The sequence below is a fragment of the Meriones unguiculatus genome, chromosome 5 (genome assembly GCF_030254825.1).
Source record: "Meriones unguiculatus strain TT.TT164.6M chromosome 5, Bangor_MerUng_6.1, whole genome shotgun sequence".
NCBI classification, from domain to species: Eukaryota; Metazoa; Chordata; class Mammalia; order Rodentia; family Muridae; genus Meriones; species Meriones unguiculatus.
In genome coordinates, this window is record NC_083353.1 from 49,096,946 (window position 1) to 49,102,945 (window position 6,000).

Below are 6,000 nucleotides of genomic sequence, written 5' to 3' on the forward strand. Positions count from 1 at the left end.
TTGCTTGAAGATCTAACACTCACTTGGTCATAGTGGGGGAGCAGGAAGGGAGGTGGGAAATGCCTCCTTCCTGGACCCATACAGAAGTTGCAAATGGGAGACTAGCCTGGACTAGCACCAATCTGCCAACCTTAAGTCTGCAGTCAGTCTGATCTCAGGAGGTACTGGATCTTAGGGTGGATCAAATTCAGTTTCTCCCTCAGAACTCACATCCTGGAAGTTAGTAGCTGCAGAGGACACCCAGTAAGTTCACACATGCACGGCCACAACGCACACAGACATGTTATAGCTGGTGTCAGCACAAGTTGTTTGACTGAGTTCCCTTCTGCTCAGAACATCCAGGGAGAGTCCAGTAAGTTCTATGAAGGAACGGTCTCCCCCGTTTCCCAGCCTCCTTCAAGAATTTACAAGAACCCAGAGCAGTAAAACTTGTTACAAGCAGTGATTTTTAACAGCTCAAAGCCCATTGCCACAGGGAAAGGGGGCCAGACCCTTTCACTCTCCCCAGTTCACTTGCTCACCCCAAACTGATACATTTTCTCCCTATTCCAGCATCCCCCTGCAGGGATCCTGGGAGCCTGAGCTGAGGTGTGTGTGTGTGGAGGAAGGAGAGAGGAAAGGGGAGCTGTGGCTGCAGTGGCCTTGCACACTCATGTGGGCTCCTGCTGTACTGGTTGGTCCAGTGCACAGATCACCTGTGGGACGCCCAGAGGAACTCTATCCACCCCATCCCAAGGGGACCAAGGAGGGATTTTGTGAGGGGCACATGCCATCTTTGTGGTCAACTCTTGGTCAAGGTTGTCTTTGCCTGGTTCATCCTTCATTGTTGCACCTTCTCCCTCTTCCTGCTTTATTCTTTAGAAGCCAGTCACCATGCCTGCCCACCACCATAAATGGAAGGCCCAAGCTTTCAAGCTTCAAGCCCCTGAGAGGCATCACCTATGCACAACCATTAAATTCTTCCTCAGGAAGATTTCCTCTTCTCCCTCACTTACTGTGTGCGGTCATTCTGTCTGTCCCTGTGGAGTGACATGTTCATTCTGTACTGCCAGTTCTGCCTGCTGTTGATGCTCACTCTCCAGTGCTGGCTGTTCAGGGGTCCCTCATCCTCACTCTCCAGTCCTTGGTTGCCCCTGTGTTATCTGGGGGCACTTCCTTCCTGGTAAAAGACAGCCAGGTTCCTTTGTATCTATCTTTTCAGTTCCCTGAATCAGAGAGTTCTGCAAAGAGTTAGGCTCCTTATACTGGCATTTAAATTTTCTTTGAGTGTGATGAGTGTGGCATACTTACTCATTTGTGTGGGTTAATACATATGTGTGTATGTACATGTACAAGTGTGTATATGTGGAGGCCAGAAATGACTGTTAACTGTCTTCCTCTGTCATCACCCACCTTATTTATACATTTCATCATCTGTGTGTGTGTGTGTGTGTGTGTGTGTGTGTGTGTGTGTGTGTGTGTAAGGACTTGTATGTGGAGGTAAAAGGTTAAGCTCAGGTGTCAGATCTTACATTTCACTCTCTGTGGGACAGGATCTTAGCAGGGAACCATTTAGTTGGCCTGGCCTGGCTGACTTGAGCGGCATTGGGTTTCTTAAGTTAGAGTTCATGGCTCCTGGGACACTAAGCGCCTTCCATTCCTGAGAGACTGACACAGTCCAGCAGGCAGCTAAAGTGTTGGGCAGTTTTGTGTTTCTCTGATGCAGGATATTTGATCCTATTGTGAGAGTGCAAAATCTTTCTTGTTTGGTGTGGCTCAGCCCTCACACACCCTTTAATCCAAGAGCTTTCTGTACACAGGATTAAGTAAAGTTAACCCCAGGTCAAGAGGCGGTTGAAGAAACCAGCTCTCAGGAAGTTAACAAGAAAGAGGGGCATTGAGTTGAAGGGAATTTAAGACAGTGTGGAGAAGAAGGTGCTTCCTTCTTGGACATGAGCTGAGTAGGAAGATCAGCTGAGCAGGAAGGTCTTTCTCTGCCTCTCTGAGCTAGCAAGCTTTCACCCCAGCATCTGGATCCTAAGTCTTTATCGGTAATAATTGAATGCTTGGGATTTTGTTTTTAGTAACAACAACATTTCTCTGCATGTTTTTTAGTAGTCAAGGAAACATGGAAACTCTACAGGACAATTACTCTTAGACATAAACCTTGTGTACCCTCTAGTGCTTGCAAATGTCAGTGTATCCTGGCAACTACCACTGTGTTGATCCTGGCAATGGCCATTATATCTGTTTCTGACAAAGGTATGAAAAGTCTGATTGCTCTTCATAAAATTGTCACAGCCTCAACCTTGCTGCGATCCCTCCTACCAGCCTGGTTTAATTCCTTGAAGCCATATTAAGCAATCTTGATCTCATAAGTAATTAGGTCGCATTTGTTGTTCTCTGCTGTATATTTCTGGTTAGTTGCCCTGCAAGATTCTAGGAATTCTCCTATCTCTACTTCCATCTCAACATAGGAGCACTGAGTACAGACAGGTACTACCCTGTCTGGCTTTATGTGGCTTCTCTGCACTCAAGCTAAGGTCTTCATGCTTGCAAGGTAAATGAACCTAATCAATCTGAACCTTATCAGTCTGGCTGTGGTATGTGGTCATTGAGCTCTACGGTCTTACTTGTCTCTGCCCCCTCAGTGATGTGGGATACAAAAACTCACACCCTGCATGGCTTTTACAGCTGTTGAAGATTCAAATTCAGTCTTTATGCTTGTGCAGAAAGCACTGTTACCTCACCTCTACCCAGCCAAGACCCCCTCTACCCCTCCAGCCTGTCATTTGGTTTCAGAAGATTACTGTGTTTTCTTCTTGTTCTGAATGGTCATTCTACACCAATTAAGAATTCTCCACTGTGCCATTCCTCAACCCCTGGCAAACACCATTGCATTTTCCTTTCTTGAAAAATTACAGTACAGTACTCTCAGTTCCATCCTTAGATGTACAGAAGCTTGTCATTCTGTGACTGACAGGTCACGGGAAGTATGTATTCCTCTGTGGTGGACCTACACCTACAGGTGGCTTTCCTTCCTGTTTAAGCTGAGTAATAGTCCATGATATATAAAGGCCACATGTGGTTGGTACATTCATCTGCTTACGGACAGAGAGTTATTTCCATCGTGGCTGTGGTTAAGTGCTGTTACCATAAACAAGCAAGCATCTGAGACTTTGAATCAATTATTTTTCCATAACTATGAAAGAACTGTTGATGAATGATATGCGATTTTGTGATAATGCATCCATATTTAATTAGGTAAAATACAAAGTGTTAAGGTGATTGGCTTATTAAAAAGTGCTATACAGTTTAGGTTATTGATAGGTGCACAGAGCACCCTAATCTGTGATGTGTAAGAGGTGTTCCTTGCTGACGCCAAGCAGAAATTCACATGAAGACATTTGGCTCAAATATCTACAGGTGCTGTAACACACATTTCAATGGAAGCAGTTTGACAAAGCAGGAGTCATTTGTTCACTTATCTGGAGGAGCATGAACACTAGCCTGGGATTCACCATCTGTCAGCGAGCATCTGTCAGTTGGCTCCTTAAGTGAACTCGTCCTTCCCTCACTAGGTAAGCATTTGCTGTCCTCCCCACCAAGGATTGTAAGAAGACAACAATTCGTTTCTCAGTGCCAATGAACAGCAAGGGGCTGACGGTGGCATAGCCATTGGATACCATCATGTGGATACTGTGGTGGTTTGGGGCACTGTCCTGCATCAGTCTTGAGGCAAATATGATGCAGTCCAAACAGTACATCAGGACAAAGAAGTTCATGAGCAGCAGGATGGTCCTGGTGGCTCTTTGCACTGGGGACAGTTTTGCAGAAAGGCTGGTTCTGTGAAGGTGCTGAGCCTGTTTCTTGTGTCTGCACAAGAGAGCCACCATGTACCCGCTGGAAAGGGCCATGAAACCTAGAGAGGACACATCTCGAAATATCCTCAGTATGGAAAATAAGGGTCTGCTGCTATACCCCATAGGTAAAATAATGCAAGATTCTGTGACAAATATGAGACCATGTGAGGTGACATTGTACTCAGCAACATAGGAGAAGGAGAAGTGAGGACCACAGGACATGTAGAAGGCCCATAGCACAGGAAGGGGGGACAGGCTCTGCTGTGGGGATTTAGGTTTGAACTTTGCCAGACAGGTGCTTCTGGGGCTGAGGATGATGGCCTGAAGGATGCTCAGCAGGCAGGTGGCACAAAGAGAGAGGCCTCTCAAAAGCCTGTGCAAGTGAAGCAAGGAGTTACACTTGATGTCATTCCACATATTCTGAGATGCAAGAATGTCAGCAGCTGCGAACCCAATGACTGTTAGCATCCCAAGGTGCATGAGGGCCAAGACACTGATGAGTGGGTCAATGATCCGGAGCCTGCGTTCAAGAAGGAACTCAAAAAGGTGGAAGAGGAAGAGGATAATGTTGAAGGAGATCCCAATGCCTACCTCAGAGAAAAATGTATAATGTGTCAACAACTCCATAAAGGGTCTTGATTCTTCTCATTGTATGAGACAAGGAACTAGAGTAAACATCTGAGAAGAAAGGCAAGAGAAATTATTCACCACAAACAGTAACAGCAACATTGGTACCAAACACTATTGCCTTTAGGAATATTGGTGGACCCAGCCCAATACACCCTCAGTACTCAAGTTTTCCTGAGGTCCAAACCACCTCATTGTCAGTCATGGCTGGATTATGTACCTATTGGTGGGCTCCCTTGCTGCTTCAAGTTTCCTGTACATTAAAATAATCATGTATTACAGAAATGATTCCCTACCACTGCCTCATTTTCAGTTTTTTGGGGGCATTGCCTGGTTTTTGTTTTTTCATCTTGTCAGGTATAGGAAAAACTTCAAAAGTTTTGATTATTTCTCCATTCTGTTTCCGTTGCTGCACTAAAACACCATAACCAAAACTGGCTTAGAGGAGGACAGGGTTTATTTGGCTTAACTCTCAGGTCAGAGTGCACAGTTCATGAGAGATGAAGTCAGGAGCACAAAGCAGATAGTCAGGTCACAGCCACAGTCAAGAGCAGAGAGAGGAGGCTGAAGCCAGGGCTTGGAAGTTAAAAGCTCTGGCTGGTCTGGCAGGACTGTTGAGTTCAGTTCCAGCACTTAAGTCAACTGGCTCACAACCACTGGTCACTCTAGCGCCAGGGCATGGATGACCTCATCTGGCCTCTATGGCACCTGCACTCACTCCCACACAATGCAAACAAATAAATAAAAATAAAAGTAAATAAATCTTGAGTTAAATTATATAAGAAATGTTGATAAAGATGTTAGATAGAGTATTTCCTGTAAAATACATATTTGGCCTGGAGAGACAGCTCAGTGGTAAGCACACATTTAGAATACATGTTTACATGCCGAATTTTGCCCTCTGTGAGCACTGCACATGTAAACAGCACACTGATATACACACAGACATAACACACACACTTCAAATAAGTAAATACAACACAATTTATGATTCCTGTTTATGTTTTTATTTCAATTTTTTAAACACGAAGACAATGTTGCTGTAATTTTTTTTCCCCTCATGTATGGAAAAGGAATTTCATCAGAAAGTTAAGGTTTATAAGGTGCTTGCTTTCTGTAGCTTATTCTATGTCTGTGTGCTTAAGGATCCATAAGTTCCCTAGAGAAGAGGGGTGTGTTTAGCACCCACGAACAAGTTATGCTATTTAAAGTTTCAGAACTGAGGTAGACAATTGTAAAAATCTGGACAAGTGGACTTCTCTTCCATTTTACTTGGCATAGATTTTTACTTAGATGAGGGGTACAGTATCGTACTTCAGCACATCTGTGTGTCCTGCTCTGACCAAGTCAGGATAATTTCCACCTTTTCAAATACTGTCATTTCTCTGTGTTTGACACCTTCAGTTCTTTGGATTCCCTTGGAACATGCAAGCACTTGGTGTGGACAACAGCTATGCTGCAGTGCTCTAAGGCATGAGCACCATGACCTCACACAGCCTCTGCTCTGTACCTACCTTTCAGTCCTGTTCCA

At 44.7% G+C, this 6,000-nt stretch overlaps 1 pseudogene; it reads right to left on the minus strand.

Annotated features, from left to right (window-relative positions):
- Positions 1 to 2,667: 2,667 nt before the first annotated feature.
- Positions 2,668 to 4,491, minus strand: LOC132654146 (vomeronasal type-1 receptor 90-like; annotated as a pseudogene).
- Between the last annotated feature and the right edge of the window lie 1,509 nt (positions 4,492 to 6,000).